Source organism: Gossypium arboreum, chromosome 11 (assembly GCF_025698485.1).
Source record: "Gossypium arboreum isolate Shixiya-1 chromosome 11, ASM2569848v2, whole genome shotgun sequence".
Taxonomy (NCBI): Eukaryota; Viridiplantae; Streptophyta; class Magnoliopsida; order Malvales; family Malvaceae; genus Gossypium; species Gossypium arboreum.
Window position 1 is genome coordinate 107,559,259 of NC_069080.1, and position 22,269 is coordinate 107,581,527.

The following is a 22,269-nucleotide window of genomic DNA, read 5'->3' on the forward strand; positions in this document are numbered from 1 at the left end:
AAGATTGCAGAGTGCGCAATTTCGTGTACTTCGGTATATTTGGGCTTAATGGGCCGAAATCGGGTTAATGGGCCAACGGCCCCAATTCAGTAAAAACGCTCGGTAAGTGTTTCTGTTAATACGTTAATAGCTGTAATGAGCATGAAACCCTAAAAAGATTGATAAAATTACTGAAATACCTCTGTAAGGTAGAATTACCGTAATACCTCTAAAGGGGTAAGTTTACGATTACGCCCCTCGAGGGTAAATATCTGTTCTTACGCTATAATCTGACTGTCTTTCTGAAGCATGCCTTGTTAATTATATATATTCTGCATACATGTCATACTGTATGGGGTTGGGTTTTGTTATGGAGGAAGAACTTCGTTACGGTGGTCGTGCCACATATTACGATATAAGCGACTTTCTGCGGATTATAGTTAGTGCATGCAAATCGTGCTAACACTGTAAGTGTAGGGATGGCGTGGGTGATTTATTCCCCACAGGAAGTGTAGGGATGGACGGAGGCAAGTGCAAGGTTGGATGGGGTTATCGTGCATTAATCATATGAGACTATTTTGTTATGGGCCAACTGTGTTGATATGGGTAAGGCCCAATATATCTCGACTTGTAATAAGGTTATGGCCCAGATTGATACTGATATAGGCTAGGCCCAGTATACTCTGAAACTGTAAGGGGCTATGGCCCAGATTAATATTGATATGGGCTAAGGCCGAGTTAACTCTGATTTCTGAATAGGGCTAAGGCCTAGTTAATACTATTTCTGAATAGGGCTTAGGCCCAGTAAAGCTTGAACTGATTTGGGCTTTGGTTGGGATACTTTACACACTTAGTTTTCCAAACTCACCCCCTTTTTTCCCATCTTTGTTGGTGAGCCTTAGATCAGTGGACTTGGAGCTGGAGGGATTTAGAGTGGCCATGTGAACTGTTTAAAATAAGTGTTTATGCCTTCACTTTTATTCTAGATTATTTCCTTTATGTTTTCGGGTTTTAATTTGTAATAAGGCCACTTTAATTATCTTTAATTGTTTTTAGTATGTTTTGTTAGCTTAGATATGTTATTGTTTTAATTATTTGAAATTGAATAGCTCTAGGGCGCATTTCAAAAAGGTTACTTGATTTCAAAATATTGCGATAACAAAGCAAGGCTTCCACAACGAAAACGTTTTCAAAATTAATAACCTTTCCAAATGGTTTTCCCTGAACAATCACTCAGTTAAAGTGTGGCAATGGTTGTGTACATGTCTAGGAGTGGATCCGTGGAGAGCTTGGTACTTAAGCAGTCTAATAGACTCACCTCCTTTTTTTCGACATCCTACCTGGTGCACAGCTTCCATTCACTTTAATCTATATCGAGGATATTCTTTAAACACTAAGAAAGACTTTAGATAAAACATGACTTTTATAATAACGCTTCAATGTGACACGTCGGATTCGGTCGTAAAGTCTGGGTCGGGTTTGGGGTGTTACATGACAATCACATACTTTATTGCATTCATAATTAGAATCCATTCAATGCATTCACATTGTCCCTTATAAGGTCTTACGAAACCTTAAAACATGCTTAAAAGAGGTCCGGGACTCAACCGATAACATTTAAAAACTTCAGGAAACTTGTAAAATTTTTCCACATACAGGGGTCACACACCCGTGTGAATAAGCCGTGTGCTGCACACGGCTACCAAACATGCTCGTGTCATAGTGTAACACCCCATACCCCTACTCGAGGCCGGGACAAGGTACAAGGCATTACCGGACATATACATACATACTCATGCAAAACGGGGCCATAAAATTTCTTTCAAATTAATTTCATGAATAAACATGTATAACGTCCCTATTATGGGCCTACGAAGCCCACAACATACATTAAAATGGTCCGGGACTAAACCAAGAACTTTGGAAAGTCCTGGGAAAACTTAGAAATTTTTCTCATGAAACAGGATCACACGCCCATGTTGAAGCAGGGGCACGCCCGTGTGCTATCAACACGCCCATGTCCTCAGGCCGTGTCCCTCACATGGCCAAGACACATGGCCGTGTCTCAGCTCGTGTGACCAAATCTGGATATTCTGTTTTGCTAAATTAAAGTACAGGGGACACACGGCCTTGTTTCACACATGGCCTAGACACATGCCCATGTGTCTACCCGTGTGGACAAATACAAGACTATTTTCCAAGCCATTTTGTCACCCTCACTTGCACATATTCACACAACATCATCGGGTACATTATCAAGCATATAAATGCAATTAAACTAACCTTAATCATGCAATAACATATCATCCACCTAACTTTATTTATCATGCTTAAACCTCATACTTAGCCAACTCTCATGGCTATGACCACCTCAAATGGTCGTAGAGCATACATCCAACACATATGTCATATGGCCAACCATGCATGGCAAACCAACATAATCACATGTTAAACATTAGACATAATATGAATAGCTAAATTTACAATCTATAATCAATATGAGCCACATCTCATGGCCATATACAATACCACAATATAGGCCATTACATTTGGCCAAATTATAATAACACATGTCATAAACTAGGTCCCTATACATGCCACTCACTTTATAATTCTAACATATGTTTTAATACTCCCAAGGTGTTGGCTCGATAGTGTGATGTAGCCTCTGACGATCTCCAACCCTGAGCTAACCTGACAATACTAAAAGAAATGGAAAGGAGTGAGTAAGTTTTACGCTTAGTAAGCTCGCATGAGAATAATAAACAATCTATTAACATGCTATTTCTAAATTCTCATATTCATTCATAGTCCAGTCATGTTGTTTTCTCGAGTCACAGACATTAAATTATTTATATCTAGGGCTACGGAATTCAAAATTAATATCTGCTAATTTTCTCAGAAACTAGACTCATATATAATCTTACCATAAAATTTTCAGAATTTTTGGTTCAGCCAATTAGTACAGTTTATTCATTAAAGTCACCCCTGTTTCGCTGTCCATCCGTCCTGACCTCTCTTTACTAAAAATTATTTATCTCATAGTACAGAACTTGGATAATGTTATTGTTTGTTTCTCTTAAAAATAGAATCATCCAATATTCTAGGCATATAATTATAACCCATAATTATTTTCATACAATTTTTAATGATTTTCCAAAGTTGAGATAGGGGAGTCCAAAATCATTCTGACCCTATTTCTAAAACAATTGAATAAACTCTTTTGCTTACACCGTTTCTTTTATGTGAAACTAGACTCAATAAGCTTTAATTACATATTTTATTTAGCCTTTAATTCGACTTCCACAATTTTTGGTGGATTTTCAAATTTGGACTACTACTGCTGTCCAAACTGTTCCAGTGGAATAAAATGATCACCATCAAAAGTTTGTCATACAAATTATTCTCATAAGCAACATCCATTCATTTGAAAATCTTATTATAATTCTGTTCCATTTCACATGTCAAACACGTGTTCATGGGTTTCCGAGTACTTACCTGTGCTATCTCTTAGCACAGCCGCTCATCCAAACATGACAATCATATGCATGATATTAGTATCATATGTTCATAATTGAGTCTATCAAGGCAAGAACTTTTAATTCATTTCTCGTATTAATCCCATTGAATTTCTCAGAATCTCGATGGATATTCCATTTACTATCAATTCGTACAAGTGATCATTTTAAGTACGCACTCCCACGATCCTCGCAACTTACGATGGGATTACCAGTCCATGCTAAATCCCCTGTAGTTTAACTCATAGAGTAGATGTCAGGATTACCAGTCCAGGCTAAATCCCTTACAAGGACATGTACTCTAATGAGCTCGGATCTAAATTACCAGTCTAAGCTAAATTCAGATCCTAATAGGATTACTTGTCCGGGTTAAATCCATTTCAGCACACATATTCTTCGGGAGGCTTGATCAAATAAGGAACACCCGTCCGAGCTAGATCCTTTCTATATTGAGATCAACGAATTACCCGTCCGGGCTAAATCCTTTTCTGCAACACATGCAGGATCTCATGTCATGTAAACAATGATTTATCCATCAGATATCCCTTTTTATTCAACCGAGATTTTCTTTTTTCATCAAGTATATCAATATGCATAGGTGATTATGCAATGTACCTTCAATTCAACACATTTTCATGTTTATTTGGGCATTAGTCCATACAATAAAAATAACATATCACCTAGTTTTCATACAAACTTATTCATTTCATTTAAAATGTCAATTTCCATCAAATGTCCATTAACGTCAAATTCAATAAAATCATAGTAAGATATATTTCATGTATAAAAATAATAACATGAATAATATGCTTATTAAATCACACGAACTTACCTCGAATACGAAAACGGCAAAATTACCATTTTAGTCCAAAACTTGTATCTTCTCCGATTTAAGCCCGAATCTCGATTTCCTTGATCTATCATTTCAAATATAGCCTATTTAGGACTCACATGATTCAAATTAACCAAAAAATCATATTTTTGGAAAAATTACACTTTCCCCCTAAACTTTGTCGAAATTACACGTTTGCCCCTAGGCTCGTAAAATGATTTTTATTCAATTTTCCCACTCTATAGGCCTAGCCGAACCATTTTTATAACTATAGAAAACTTCAATTCTCATCATAACATCCTTTTATACCATTTTTACAACTTTTACAAAACGGTCCTTTCGAACATTTTCAACGAAAATCGCTTAGTAAAAGTCGTTTATTTAACACCCAACACTCATTTTCTACCATTAAACATCAAAATGCATGCATGTCACATATGGGTCAATTTTTAAACATAAACCCTAGCTCAAAATAATGGTAGAAATGAGTATATCATGTTATCGGGACTTCAAAAATGTAAAGAACATTAAAAACGGGTTCGAAATCACTTACTATGAAGCTTGGAAGCTTGAACCAAACCCTAGCCATGGCTTCCATGGGTTTTTTGGCTGGTACATGGAGAAGATGACAAATTTTGGCTACTTTGGCTTTTTAATTCCTTTAATTATTAGTTTACCAAAATGCCCTTAACTTAAAAATATTTTGTTACAGCCATTTCATGTCTATTTTTGTCCATCATTAACTAATGGTCTAATTACCATTTAAAGACCTTTAATTTAAAAACTCATAACAATTTGAAACTTCTGTGAAATTGTAGACCATAAAAAATAATAAAAATAAAATTTTATTTATCGGATTTGTGGTCTTGAAATCACTGTTCCGACTAGGCCCAAAATCAGGATGTTACACATAGGCCGTGTGAAAACAAGGCATACATATTAACTTGCACCACCTAGCCGAGAACATGCCCGTGTGCTAGGCCATGTTCCATTTAGGGGGTATACTGACTTATGTCACACGGCCAATCACACGCCCGTGTGTGAACCAGTGTGACACACATGGCCAGTAGACACACCTGTGTGTCTAGACCATGTCAAAACTGTAGCGTATACTGACATAATTCGTAGGGCTATCCCAAGGGACACACAGCCATGTAACATGGCTGTGTGTAGCACACGACTGAGGCACACGCCCGTGTCTCTGCTCGTGTGGACAAAAATAGGTCATTTGTAAGGCCAAATTGCCACCCTTTTCTCATGCACACCTAGCCATCAAAATGGTATCATTTCAACACATATATAGGTAGCCAAAACATGCCAATTCACACACATATCATGCCATCTATCATCAATCAATTCAACTACTAAATTCCATACTAAAAACTTACCAAATCATCATACCAAATCATCAAACTCACATAACTCCTAAATGAATTTTCTCATCTTTCTATCAACCAAATCATGCTTCTCAAACATACTAATTCATCATCCATAAATCATACCAAAATTTACCATTCCTTAAGCATTAATACATCAACTAATAACTATCCAAATGAGAAATCACTTAGCCATAACAACAACCATGGCAAACAAGCCAAAACACATGATAACTTATATACATCACATATAACATCTATCAAACACATAATTCAAGCCAACTTAAATGGCCATACACATTAACATTTACAAGCCAAATCTCAAGGTTAATATTATGACTCAAAATATACCAAAATGACACTAGCCTATACATGCTGTATACCATATATACAAAGCTTCAAAAGTACCAACAAGATGATCGATAGTGTGATGACGCTTTCTGATGATCCCTGAGCCCGAGTTAGCTTTGATTCTCTATAAAACATAGACAAATAACACACAGTAAGCTTCATAGCTTAGTAAGTTCATACTAAATATACTCAACAATTCATAATATACGAATCATCAATTTGAACTAATTCATATCTAAAACATGGTGACCAAAAAAATTTCTTCATACTTAGTCAAGTGTTTATGAACAAGTTCATAAATTCGTCTATTTGGATTTCATGCTTTATATGTACATACCTGTACAAATTTATATCGAACTCATATCTTTACTTGATACTGTCGAATACTTGATATCTTGCACACTAAGTGCTAAAGCATAGCTGAAGCTATTATAATCTCGCACACTAAGTGCCTTTCATATCTGAAGCTATTTGAACCTTGTACACTAAGTGCCATATGTAGCCGAAGCTATTCCGATTCGCACACTAAGTGCCCAACATAGTCGATTCGTCATCCTACACAACCATTGTCTCATATATATAATTTATACAATATTAACGCATTATAAACATAATTGTAACAATGTCTATCACGTGCAAACTTACCTCTGACATAAAAATGACAAAAGTAGTCGATTAGTCGAGTACTTTGTTCTTGCATCAGTCTAAGTCCGGGTTCCTCTTTTCTTGATCTAAATACATTCAAAATTAACTCTTTTATTTAGCAACACATTCAATTTAGTCCACAAACACATATTTGAGCAATTTTGCTCTTTAGCCCCTAAAGTTTCACATTTATACAATTTACTCCCTATTTCATAAATACACAAAATTCACAAAAATTCAATAAGACCTATGCTTAGCCGAATTACTATAGTGCCCCTAGCAGCCCATATTTTACAATATTTCACACATTTAACCACATATTTTCATCTTTTCACAAATTAATCCCTTTTATGCAATTTCACCAAAAAATTCTTTATAAAACTTGCAAAACTAACCACAATTATTCATTTTTCATCATCATATATCACAAAGATCAAGCATTCATCAATGAAACTTCATAAAATCATCAAAACCTTCAAAAATTAAGACATGGGCTAGCTAGTACTCAAAGCAACGATCACAAAAGCACAGAAATCATCAAAAATCGAACAAATTTCATACCTCAATCAAGATGAACAAGGGCCGAATGGATGAAAGCTTTAAAACCTATCTATTTTGCTAATTTTCAGTTATGTATGATGATAATGATATGAATTTCCCTTTTTTATGAAAATATAACATTTAATAGCTAAATACCTATTTTACCCTTAATGAAACAATTATAAAAACATCCACTTAATGCCCATTTACGACAATTTCCACTCTAAATGGTATAATAACATAATAAGGGCCTCACATTTAATAATCATAGCAATTAAGAACTTTTAACAAGTAGAATGCAACTTTTACATTTTACGTGATTTAGTCCTTTTCTCAAATTAAACACTCAAACGATAAAATTATCACACGAAACTTTCACACATATATAATCACATGTTGTAAACACCAAAAATAATATTAAAATAATTTTCTGACCTTGGATTTGTGATTCCAAAATTACTGTTCCGATTTAGCTAAAACCGGGTTGTTACAATTATTAAAATTAAGAAGAAAAAAATCATATTCAATTTTATCAAATTACTTGAACATTTTAGTGTTCAATATTAAATATAAATTCTTTGTCATCTTCTCTTGGTCTATGACAATGTATAAATAATAGATTTGTAATAAAAATTATGTAATTTAGTTAAATATTTAATAGGTTAAAATGTATTGAGAAATTATATCGACTAATAAAATTTTTAGATTATTTAAATGAAACTAATAAAATAACATAAAATGATATTTAATATATGTTATAAAATTAAAATATGGTTATTGTTTTTTATACTATACTAAGATGATGTTCATACGATATATATATATATATATATATATATATATATATATATATATTTAGAACAACAAATATCTTCTCAACCACATTTCTAAGCTTTGAATGTCTAAAATTACAGAGCTTGTGAGTTGTCTATAGTGTTTGTGTCTAACACCATTCTCTCAAATGGTATCATATTCCGTGTTATGGTGCAAGAAAACCTTTTCTATTTGCGTAGCATGAACCTTATAATATTTGAGTTCATAATAAAAATAATTTGTAACTTTAATTATAAAACTTATATAAAGTTAATCTGGAGAAAATTTTATGCTAAGTTATGTTCCTTTTATAATACGTAAATTAGATTTAAAATAATATAAAATTTATAATATATTACTTTTATAATAAAAAACTCTATAAATTGCACATAACTTTTAAAACACTTCTTATAAATAATATAATTTTGTCAAAATTTTAGAAAGTGTTCTATAAATAAGTTATGATAAAAAATTATAATATTTATTTATGAATAAATATTTTGTTTTATTATATATAGTATGGACAAATAAATAAGTTATGTCCATACTTCATCATAACTTCTTATAAATAAATATATCATAACACTTTTATAACATTTTTTATAATAAACTTTTTAGCAAACACTTTAAATTTTTTAAGATTTAAATAATATAATTATTTATAACCTTATAAAATACATAAATTATTTTTATAATAGAATTGTTTTAGGATTTATAATATAATTTTTTGTCGTATCCATATCAAACACTCATATGTGTTCATTCTTATAATATACTTTTTATAACTTGTATAAATTTATTTTTTAAATTTGGATTTGGGTGTAATTACTCTAAATCTCACCCTATAAGTATTGGAAAATGTAATTGGGGTGTTCCAATTACACGTAATTCAGTGGAACCCACCAATCACTATGGTTACCCAAAGATGTCACTATTGTGTAATTACAAGCAATTATACCTAAATCCAATTATTAGGTGACTTTCTAAATGTTACCTTAGTGGAATTCACTAATTACAACGGTTACCTAAACATGCCACACATGTAGTTATAAGTGAATTACACTCTTTTTTAAAAATCAAGCAAATTACACTTAAATTCAATTATTAGGTAGATTTCTTGATAAGTTTATTAATAATCATAATAAACTTGTCACTAATTTCTTATACCATTTTTAATGATTTCTTGGTTAAACTCTGTTATTAGTATATGTGCTTTGCAAAAGTTGTGGATTTAGATCTTGTAATTTAGTTTGATCAATTTGAGGCCTTGTATTTTTTGAATATTGAAATTTAGTTTTGATCCAAATAATAGCAGTTAAATCCATTTGGTTAAATTTCATTACTAGTCATACACTATGTGCACAAATGTAGATTTGGTCTAAATTCTCCAATTGGGTCATTCTAAGTCCTCATATTTTTGAAATTTGAAAATTTTAGTCTTAACACAAATGAAATTCGTTATTCAATTAACTGGACTTTTAATGCATAACATGTTAAAATAACAAGCTACCATGGCATTACACATATGATAATATGTTTGATGCATCAGCTTTTGGAAATAGCAGAATTTAATGAATTTATCATTTGATGAGGATTGAAATTTTAAAATTTAAAAAGTATAGGGACTGAAAATGATCAAATTAAAGTACATGGATTAAATCCCAACTTTCACAAAGTACAAGGACTAATAGCAAAATTTAGCTTAATTTCTGTAATCTAAAAAAATATTTCTATAATTTTGTTTCTTTTAAATTTAATAATTTTAAATAATACATAAATAAAAAATAGGTATAATTTCGTCATTAGTTAATCGTTTTATTTTAGATTTTAGAATTTTCAATTTTAACTTTACTTAAACTATTGAAATGTGATTTGAAATTTTATAACTTTTAAAATATTATATTTTAAATTATCTTTAATAATAATTATTTATATCAATTTTAAGAAATAAAATTTACTAAATTAATAAAACAAATATATTCCTACAACCAAATAAAATATGCGATAAAGAAAATGTATAATAACTTAATTGACCCTTTAACTTTATAAGAAAAAGTTATTTTAATCATTTATTTAATTTTTCGTCTCTTTTAACATTTAAAGTAGTGTGTGTCTTGTGTCAAAATACTTCAAAATGGATGAAAAATAAACAACCTTTATTAACGTGGCAGTCCACATATATACAATATCAACAATTAATTAAAATTTTAAATAATTCTAAAAGTTATAGAATATTATTATAATTTTATTATTAAATAAATTATATATTTTTTAATTTTTATGCGTTTTATTTTTAAAATTGAATTTTTTAATTTATTTAAAATTATATATGCCATGTCAAGATAATTAATAAATGCATTATATGTAATGCCCCAAAAATTGGGCCTAGAAGAGTTGGGCTTTAAGTGCAGGATTCGGATAGAAGAAAACCTGAATATTGAGAAGTTTTAAATATTACTAGTGTTTAAAAAATATATATTGATAAAATATTTATGTTATTACTAATATTTTAATTTTTATGAAAATTATTATCATTATTAGATACAAATATATTTATAAAATTATTGTTGTTAATTTAGTGTTTAAATTAACATACTATTAGAAAATTTTATCGCATCTATTTTTATTGATTTATGGAAATTATAATTATTATTAGGAACATATATATATTATTGTATTTGAAATTTTCATTATTATGGTTATTATTATTATTTTAGTTTTTAAATAAATTACAATGTATTTAAAGTGTGGGAAAAATTTGGACCAAGACTTTAGCAAAAATTATTATTTTGCTCCTTTAGGGATCTGGGCATTAAGGCTTATTAATAAGTTGGGCTAAACTGGACATAAGGAGGAATTTGGCCTAGTGGTTAGGCGTGTTAAGCGATAGGAAGGAGCGGGGTTCAATTCCTGCGTGCATAAATGTGAGTTTTATTTTAGAAAAACCAACTTATTAATTGTTCAGGCTAATTCATGTTAGAAGCAAGCATCTGGCTTAGTGGCTAAGCACGCTAGGAGGCCGTGGGAAGTGCTTGGGTTCAAGGCACGCACATAAATTGGGTTTTTAGTATGCAGAGTTGCGTTGGAATAGGCCTTAAAGGAAGTTGCGAATGAAGTCGACACAAGGAGAGCACGTGGCGCAATGGCAAGCAACGTATGTGTGTGTTTAAGAGGTCGCATGTTCGAGATGTACAGCAGGAAAAAATTTCCTTTTGTTTCATAGTAATCTGAGCTTCAGACTAAGGTTTATAATTAATCGTGACCGTATATAAGTAAAGAGAGAAGCATGGTGCAAAGGCCAATAGCACGGCGAAGGCACAAGGCGCATAGAGAGTGCGAGGTTCAAGCCTCACCTCACGCACGGAAGGCTTGTATTTTTGCTGCTCACGTGGGGGAGAGTCAGAGTTTGACCGAAACTCTTTCCAGCAAAGACGTTGAAGCGGTCAAACGGTGGATAAGGTGCTAGGTGGTTGGATAAATTTCAAATGCCTAATTCATGGAGCAAAGCAAGGAATTTGAAATTAGAAAGAATTTTTATCAAGCATTAAGTACCGTATTTTATTCTTTTAATTTTGGCTTTTATGAATTATTCCCTTTTTGTTCATCTTTCCTTCATCGATAATAACCGAACCTATCTTCTTTTACTCTTCTTTTCTTTCTTTTCTTTTAGCTCATCTCTTCCTTCTTTAATTTCCTTCAAAGCCGAATCAGTGTACTGTCATCTCCTCTTTTCTATTTTTCTATTTTCTCTTTTTCATTATACTAAAATCTGAAACATCCATACTTTAGTGATTCGAGAATTGATTTTTAGATCTATTTCCTACTTGCGATTAAGATAGATTCACAGTGGATCTAAGATTTGAAAAGTGTTGGAAACGCTTCTGACAAGAACGTCTTTGGTGGTAAGCATTCAGATCTTATTTTTTTTATTTAGTAATTCGAGGATAGGCTGAAAACCCCTAAATACTTTAGGGAGACTATCGATTTTTGCCAAGATTAAAATTAAGTATTTTTCATTCAGTTTTTTTTATATGTGCGCATCGAAGGCTAGCGATCAAGATCTATTTGGAGGCTAGTAAGATCAACAAGGTTAATCGTGGGGGAGATCTCGTTAGCGAATCGTCATAAAACAGGTGTGTAAACAACACCCACTCATAGACTAGATCGGCAAAAGCCAAAAGCCAAGCATTATGAACTTGCGGCGTGCGGCGCTTGTGAGTGGTTTGGTTGTTAACTTTGATAATCGCAAGCGGTATGATTGCAGAGTCGTAATTTCGTGCACTTCGGTATATTTGGGCTTAATGGGCGAAAGCGGGTTAGTGGGCCAACGGCCCAATTCGTAAAAAACGCTTCGGTAAGTGTTTACATTAATGTGTTAATGGTTAGAATATGTATGTAAACTCTAGAATAGTAAATTTTATTAAACTACCCTAAGTATGAAAATTACCGTTTTACCCCTAGGTGCTAAATGACCGTTATACCCCTAGGGTTAATTTTGGTGAAATACATGATATTCGATTACATTTGTTATATGCCATGACATGTATATCATTGCATGGGGTTGGGTTTTGTTATGGAGGAAGAACCCGTTCTGGTGGCTGTGCCACATATTCTGATATAAGCAGCTTTGCTGCGGATTATAGTTAGTGCCGCAATCGGTGCTAACACTGTAAGTGTAGGGATGGCGTGGGTGATTTATTCCCCACAGGAAGTGTAGGGATGGACGGAGGCAAGTGTAGGGTTGGATGGGGTTATCATGCATTAATCATATGAGATCGCTTACATTATGGGCCAACTGTATTGAAATGGGCCCAATCAGTGTTAATATGGGCAAGGCCCAATATATCTCGACTTGTAATAGGGCTACGACCCGATTGATCTTGATATGGGCTAGGCCCAGATACTCTTATCGTAAGGGCTATGGCCCGATTAATCTTGATATGGGCTAAGGCCTAGTTAACACCGATTTGAATAGGGCTTAGGCCCAAGAAAGCTTGAACCGATTTGGGCTCGGTTGGGATACTTTACACATGAGTTTTCCAAACTCACCCCTCCTTTTCCCCATCTTTGCAGTGAGCCTTAGATCGATGGACTTGGAGTGGGCGGGATTCAGAGTGGCCACGAAGATTAAGTTTCATTTTCTTTAAAATAAGTTTCGCATTTATTATTTTGATCATTTTATTCGGTTTAAGTTGTAATAAGGCCGCTCTTTTTATTATTTTTAATATTTTGGGTTATTAAATTGGTTAGCTCTAAAGCGCGTTTTATAAAATTACTTATTTTCAAAATATCACGATTTCGAGCAAAGCTTCCATAGCGTAAATGTTTTCAAAGGAAATAAATATTTTAAATAGACTTAAACTTAATTTGTTGTTCGTGGACAAGCAATATGCTTTAAGTGTGGCAATGGATGTGTGCATGTCTAGGATTGGATCCATGAAGAGCTTGGTACTTAAGCAGTCAATAGACTCACCACCTCTTTTACGGCTTCCTACGGTGCACGACTTCCATTCACTTTAAGCCATAACAAAGAAGGTTTGATTTCTCGATACTTAACTGTTTTAAAATAACATGTTTCGCCGCTACAAAGGTTTATAAGTTTTCAAAGTTTCCATAAGATTTTACAAGGTTGTTAACAATTTTTGATTATTACAATGAATCACGTTTTGGAAAGAAATAAGGCTAAAGTTTTATACAAGTTTAAGCGATAAAAGTTTCTAAACATCAAGAAGGGTTTTCAATGAAAACATGGTTTTCGAAAAACACTTCAATGTGACACGCGGTTTTCGAAAAACACTTCAATGTGACACGCCAGATTCGGTCGTAACTTCTGGGCCGGGTTTGGGGTGTTACATTATAGGGTAGTTTGATAAATAATACAAATAAAAAATTACATTGAAAATTGAAACAATTGTTTTTTATAAAATTAGGTAGCAAAATAGGTAGTTATGCGTATTTGAAAAGAAAAATTAACTTCAATTATTACTTGCCCCTCCCGCCCGCCCCGTTGTAGACCTAATAAAAAAAATGAAAACGACACCTACCCATTTTGTTTATAAATGATCCCTCCTTCCTCGAAACCTCCTGCCACTTTCCACCCACCTTATTCCTCTCTCTCTCTCTCTCTCTCTCTCTCTCTCTCTCTTTCTTTTGTTATTTTTTTTTCAGAGCCTAAGAGCTGATGATAGTGACTCTTTAATCTTTCACAAATGATGAGGTTCATTTCTATGCTTCAATTTAAAATTTTGTTTTTCTATTTCATTCATTTATCAATTATTCTATAATTAAAAATCCCTTCTGAAAATTGAAGATAGAAAAAACTTCAATACTACTGTTTCAACTGAAATATGCATGTTAAAGCCTGATTTTTCATTAACCTTAAGTACTCTCTTGCACGTATGGGTAGGATAATTGTTAGAGACTAAAATATGTGTATATATATATAATACAATCTATTTTAGATTTTTTTTTCTATTACTTATGTTTGTTTTATTGTATATGTTCGGGATTTATGGCTATGTCTTTCAACAATATTGTTTCTACAAGAATGCAATGTACTTTATTATTACATTCAATCACTTATTGGTATCTATTTTAGATTTTATATAGAAAATAATTTTTTATACTTGGAATAAATTTCCTTGAATACATATTTTTTAGAATATATATCTTGTTTTGAGATTCCGCCTTAATTATAGGCTTAAATTTCTCGGAATAACCTTGTTAGTTTTTCTTTCTTTTATTGAGAATACTGAAATCAACTAAAATATCTAATCCTAACTAATAATAATAATACTAATAAAACAATGGAGAGCAAACATATATTTTCAATGCAAGCATATCTGCAAATAAAGTTGGAGTTTTAGATTTTAATGAATTAAGTTTAGGTCTTATTATATGTAAATATTATATGTGAATTCTCTCTTAAATTATTTTATGTAGCGACATAAAAAAATTTAGTTTCGCTTGGTCGCTAATTGTGGCGATTTATTGAAAAAAAGTTTGAAATTTGACGTTTGATTTTTGAAATAAACAGGGAGTCGCCACCGATCCTTTTTCCTAGGTGTGATCGGACACCTATTAGATCTCCTATTAAAACAAATAAAAGGCTAAGTTTAGGTCTACGTTAAAATCCAGAGAAAATTTAGGGTTCGGGAGTCGGTTACGCGCGAGGAAGGTATTAGCACCCTCGCGACGCCCAAAATTGATATCTTATTAAACACATGTTGTCTTGATTTTCAAAAATACAAATTCAATTTGACATTTAAGTGTGATCCGATTGAAGGAAATGAGAAGTTGCAAGTTTTTTGTTTTTAGAAGGACGTCCGCTTTTAACACGAGCGATTAATTTCACCCAACATAGCGATGAAATCGATGACTTAATGTTAAAATCGGTACATTGCCTTATTCTTAAAATTAAAATGTAAAAAGTTTTTAAAATGATAGTAAAAAAATCCAAGAATATTATTGTCAAAAAAATGCGAATAATGATGTGAATAATAAAATATATAAAATATAAAATATTAAAATATCAAAATATTAGAATAATAATAATTAATATTGACAAATAAAAAATAAAATAGAAATAAAAAATGTACATAATATATATATATATATTAGAAATAATAATGATGTTTAAAATCAATACTATTAATAATACTACATCAATATGTACATATATAAAAAAATAAATACGTGATAATATTAAAAATATGTACATAATATAGTGTTAAAAATACATACATAATATAGTTAAGATATATACATAAGATTAGATGTAAAATATATATATATAAATAATATAATATTAAAGATATATACATAAAATAGTATAAAATATATATATATACGTAATATAAATTTAAAATATACCTAATATATTAAAAGAATATATATAATATAATATTAAGAAATATAATAATAACAAAAAGGAGAGAGAGGAGAGGGTGGATGATTTTCGACCACAAGGTTAACCATCGTCCGTTCATGGGACATGGCACGGCTATACTTTACACAGCAATGGGACCTCAAAAAACTTTTTCGGTAAAAATGGGTAAGCTTCCTCCTTTTATTTTTTTTTACTTTCAGTATAAAAGAAACAAAATAAGATTGAAAGGAAAACAATAAGTAAACAAAGAACTTAAAATAAGAATAGACAAAGAAACCTCTTTTGCTTTGATCTTTGATTAATCTTCAAAAAAAACTAGCTTCTCCAAAAACTAGCCTTCACAATAACTCTTCTCCTTAATTACTTTAAAAGAAACCTCTCCAAAATCCTTTACAATAACTTTCTCTCCAAAACTCTCCAAAAAAAATCCCCATATACAAAATATGAGAAGGCTTATATAGCCATTTACAAAATATTTTTTTGTTGTTTATGTCTTCATTTGTAGGTACAAGTGGTGGTGGAGCAAGTGTGGTTAGTGGAGTAGGTAATGGAGCAAGTGTGGCTAGTGGATTTGGTGGTGGAAAAGGTGTGGCTAGTGGAGTTGGTGGTGGAAAAAGAGTAGCTAGTGGAGTTGGTGGTGGAAAAAGTGTGGCTAGTGGAGTTGGCTAGTGGAGTTGGTGGTGGAAAAGGTGTGACTAGTGGAGTTGGTGGTGGAAAAAGAGTGGCTAGTTGAGAAAAGTTTAAGTTGTGGGCTAGGTTTTTTTATTTTGATTTGGGCTTAGGGTTTGGGCCATTGGGGTTTTGATGTAAATTGGGCTCTGGGTAGTTAAGATTTTGGGTTTTGGGTTTAATTTTGGTGGGTTAGGTAAGGCTAAATTGGGTTTTGATGTAAATGGGCTAAAATTGGCCTACAACAGCTGCCCCTCTTTGCTTATTATCGTGTAACAAGAATAGAGCAAAGATATAAAGAAAGGCCAATTTTGCCCGGTCTTGCTAAGTATGGACTTCTTTGGTGCTCTTCTCATCCAGGTAGTCTCTTTCCAGTCCATCGCATCTTGTAGCTTTGGTTCAATCCACTAGAAATTCGGAGATATGCCTTGTAGCTTCAATCTGTTCCAATGTAATTCAATATGCTCTTCTATCGCTTCAGTGAGATAAGGTTTTGGGTCTTCTCTTCTGCCACTTTAGAAAGGCAAGATCTGATATCCTCGATTAACTCCACTGCAACTTCAGGGAGACAAAATCTGGTGTCTTCAATCAGCTCTAATATTGATTCTTTACTCGGCATGTGATCCTGAGCTCAACTCATTTCTCGCAATATGAATTGACTCTGTAAAACTAGACATTAAAAACAGAAATTGAAAATAGCTCAGCACGTGAGCCAAGGCTCAACTCACCTCTCGTAAAAGTAGATTTTGAAAATACCTCGACATGTGAACCCAAGGCTCAACTCACATCTCGTAATATGAGTTGATTTTTGAAAAATATAAATTGAAAAAACAGAAATTGAAAAGCAAAAATTAAAAAGACCTCAGCATGTGTGCCGAGACTCAACTTACCTCTCGCAATATGAGTTAATTTTTGACAAACAGAAATTGAAATTACCTCAGCGTGTCCCGAGGCTCAACTGACCTTTCGCAATATGAGTTGATTTTTTTGAAAAACAGAAATTTAAAAATACCTCAGCGTGTCCTGAGGCTCAACTCATCTCTCGCAATATGAGTTGATTTATTTTACGAACAGAAATTGAAGAACAGAAATTGAAAAGACCTCAGCATGTGAGCCGAGGCTCAACTCACCTCTCGCAATATGAGTTAATTTTTGACAAACAGAAATTGAAATTACCTCAGCGTGTCCCGAGGCTCAACTCACCTCTCGCAATATGAGTCGATTTTTAAAAAACAGAAATTTAAAAATACCTCAGCGTGTACTGAGGCTCAACTCACCTCTCGCAATATGAGTTGATTTTTTTTACTGAATGAAATTGAAAAGCAGAAATTGAAAAGACCTCGGCATGTGAGCCGAGGCTCAACTCACCTCTCATAATATGAGTTGATTTTTGACAAGCGAAATTGAAATTACCTCAACGTGTCTTGAGGCTCAACTCACCTCTCGCAATATGAGTTGATTTTGACAAACAGAATTGAAATTACCTCAGCGTGTCCTGAGGCTCAACTCACCTCTCACAATATGAGTTGATTTTAAAAACAAAAATTAAAAACCAGAAATTGAAAATACCTCAGCGTGTGAGCCAAGGCTCAACTCACCTCTTGCAATATGAGCTAATTTTTGATGAACATAAATTAAAACCACCTCAGCGTGTCCTGAGGCTCAACTCACCTCTAACAATATAAGTTGATTTTTTTTTACGAACAGAAATTAAAAATACCTCAGCATGTGAACCAAGGATCAACTCACCTCTCGCAATATGAGCTGATTTTGAAAAAGTAGAAATTAAAAGGTTCAACCCACCTCTAGCAATATGAGTTGATTCTTGAACAACATAAATTGAAAACAGAAATTGAAAATACCTCAGCGTGACCTGAGGCTCAACTCACCTCTCGCAATATGAGTTGATTTTGAAAAAGTAGAAATTAAAAGGTTCAACCCACTTCTCGCAATATGAGTTGATTCTTGAACAACGTAAATTGAAAACAGAAATTGAAAATACCTCAGCGTGACCTGAGGCTCAACTCACCTCTCGCAATATGAGTTGAAATTAAAACACAAAAATTGAAAATATCTCTGCGTGCCCCGAGGCTCAACTCACCTCTAGCAATATGAGTTGATTTTGAAAAACAAAAATTAAAAGGCTTAACTCACCTATCGCAATATGAGTCAATTTAAAACATAAACTAAAAATACCTCAAGTGTGCCCCGAGGCTCAACTCACTTCTATATATGAGTTGATTTTGAAAACAAAAATTAAAAATACCTCAACGTGTCTTGAGGCTCAACTCATCTCTCGCAATATGAGTTGATTTCCTTGAAAAGCATGAATTAAAAACATCAAAATACCAAAACTCGTCCTTTGGTAGAACTCGGTGTCTTTTCCTTTGATTCAAGTCGACTCTCATTCAAGATTTCTTGCTCTGTTGGAGTACTGTATATGCCATGTATGATGTTATCATGATATGCACATGTTTGTCTTAAATGCTTTTATGCCTACATGATTATGCAGTGCTCCTTAAGCATGTTTGTCGGATGTCTATTTAGCCACGATTGTTGAGGATCTGTGTTCATTGCTTTGATTCTCGACTTTCTCTTCAGGCCTTATACCTGTCTTCAAGCTTTACGAGTAATCGACATTTCTCAGATATCACTCTTCTACCCCGATTGAACTTTGTTCTTACTTTGAGACTCTTGTGCTTATCAAATTTTCATCCGGGTAATGCTTAACATTTCTTTTGTTTAGAGTATGTCATTTCACCATTTATCATGTAAATAAACACATAATGAGATGCATGAAAAAGGTCAGATAGGGACAAAAATGATATTTCATATTCATCTATTTCAAATGTGGCAAACAAAGCAAGTTAACCAATGAGAGTAAAAAAATGTCGAAAAGAAAGAAAGGATCGTATTCAACGGATACAAATGCTCTAGATATTCAACACATGAACTCTTCCTCGTTCCTCAATCAAAAATCTTTTCGAGCTCGGCTTCTTGCGTAGAAGATTTCGAGCTTTCAGAAATGCTTCAAATACTGTAGCCTTACTGCTTGACCTATCGTTCGATCGCCAGGTTTGTTTCATTAGGACGCCCTATCGGGTTTTCATCCTAATCCTTTTGTACTAATCAAGATGCCCTTTTCGGGTTTTTGCCTTGATCCCTTTTTTTTTTTTTTAAGATGCCCATTTCGGGTTTTCATCTTAAGCATAATATTTCTTCACAGCATCCGAGTTCACTGGATTCGACAACTCTTTCCCATCCATCTCGGTAAGGATCAAAGCTCCTCCTGAGAATGCCTTCTTTACGACATATGGTCCTTCCCAATTTGGTGCCCATTTTCCTCGCAGGTCTTTTTGTATTGGGAGAATTTTCCTCAGCACGAGTTCTCCTTCATGGAATTCTCTTGGTCGTACCTTCTTGTCATGGGCTGCGATCATTCTTTTTTGGTACATCTGCCCGTGACAAATTGCCCTGAGACGCTTTTCTTCAATGAGGTTCAGCTGATCATATCGAGCTTGTACCTATTCTACTTCTTCTAACTTTGATTCCATTAAGACTCGTAGAGAAGGGATCTCAACTTCGATAGGTAGCACAGCTTCCATTCCATAAACCAGAGAGAAAGGAGTTGCTCCGTAGATGTTAAATGCAGATGTGCGATATGCAAACAAAGCAAATGGAAGCTTCTCGTGCCAATCTTTAAACGTCTCAGTCATTTTCCCAATGATCCTCTTAATATTTTTATTGGCTGCTTCAACAGCCCCGTTCATCTTTGGGTGATAAGGCGAGGAGTTATGATGCTTTATTTGGAATTGCTCGCATACTTCCTTCATCATCTTGTTATTTAGATTCATGGCATTATCTGAAATGATTCTTTCAGGCAAACCATATCGACAAATGATTTCCTTCTTCAAAAACCTGCAAACTGCAGTCTTGGTCATATTGGCAAACGAAGTGGCTTCTATCCATTTTGTGAAGTAATCAATGACCATAAAAATGAATCGATGTCCATTAGAAGCTTTCGGGAAAATAGGCCCTATGACATCCATGCCCCACATAGAAAAAGGCCACGGAGAAGTCATGACGTTAAGGGGCGAAGGGGCTACATGAATTTTATCGCCGTAGATTTGACATTTGTGGCATTTTCTGGCAAAACTAATGCAGTCGCTTTCCATCGTCAACCAGTAGTAACCGAGTCTCATAGTCTTTTTGGCCATAGTGAAACCATTGGCATGCGTCCCGCAAATTCCCTCATGGACGTCTTTAAGTATTTTTCTAGCCTCAACAGCATCTACGCATCTCAAGAGCACCTGATTTTTTCCTCTTTTGTACAGGATGTCCCTATCAAGAACAAATCCCGCTGCCATTCTTCTGATTGTTCTTTTGTCGTTCTCGTTTGCTTGTTCAGGATACTTTTGATTCTTGATATATTCTAAGATATCATGGAACCATGGCCGTCCGTCTGGCTCTTTTTCAATGCTGAAACAATGGGAAGGGACTTCGTATATGCTCATTTGAAGAGGCATTATTTCAGTTTCTCTGCTCGCTTTGAACATTGAAGCCAACGTGGCCAGGGCATCAGCTAACTGGTTTTCTTCTCGTGAGAAGTAATTAAAAGTTATTTCTTCGAATTCTTTAATCAATTCTGCCACTAGGTCATCAGTATTTAACCGGTTTAGTCTCTCACTTCCCAATCTCCACGGTTTGGTAAATCACCAAGGTGAGTCTCCGTATACCTCTAAAGTTTTGACATTTCGTTCAATAGTCGCACGAAGTCCCATGATACATGCCTCATATTCCGCTATGTTATTAGTACGAAGAAGTTCAACTTTGGCGTTGAGTGGGTAATGGTTCCCTTCTGGTGATACTAAGACTGCTCTAACCCCGTGCCCCAATGCGTTTGATGCACCATCAAAGCTCATCTTCCATGACTTCTCTTTTGGTGACTCGCATTCTTTTTCTGTAATGCACATCAAATCTTCATCCGGGAATTCAAATCTCAATAGCTCATATTCATCCATTGTTCGGGTCGCCAAAAAGTTAGCTATTGCGCTTCCTTTTATTGACTTTTGACTCACATAGACGATGTCGTACTCTGATAGTAAGATCTGCCACCGTGCCATTCTTCCTGATAGTGCCAGCGATTTCATCATGTATTTTATTGGGTCCAGCTTTGAAATTAGCCATGTCGTGTGATACAACATATATTGTCTGAGTCTTCGAGCTACCCAAACCAGAGCGCAACATATTTTTCAATGGATGAATACTTTGCCTCATATTCAGTGAACTTTTTACTGAGGTAGTAGATTGCCTTTTCTTTCTTCCCTGACTCTTCGTGTTGCCCCAGTACGCAACCCATTACAATATCAATGGTCTTCCAGGAGTTGGCGGTATTAGCACTGGAGGACTAGACAAATATTGTTTTATCTTATCAAAGGCCACCTGGCATTCCTCGTTCTATTCTCCCGGGTTATGTTTTCGAAGAAGCTGAAAGATTAGGTCACATTGGTTGGTAAGTTGAGCGATAAATCGGGCGATGTAGTTTAATCTCCCTAAAAATCCTCTAACTTCCTTTTGCGTGCGCGGAGGTGGTAATTCTTGGATGGCTTTTATTTTATCTGGATCAACTTCGATACCTCTTTCACTGATAATGAAGCC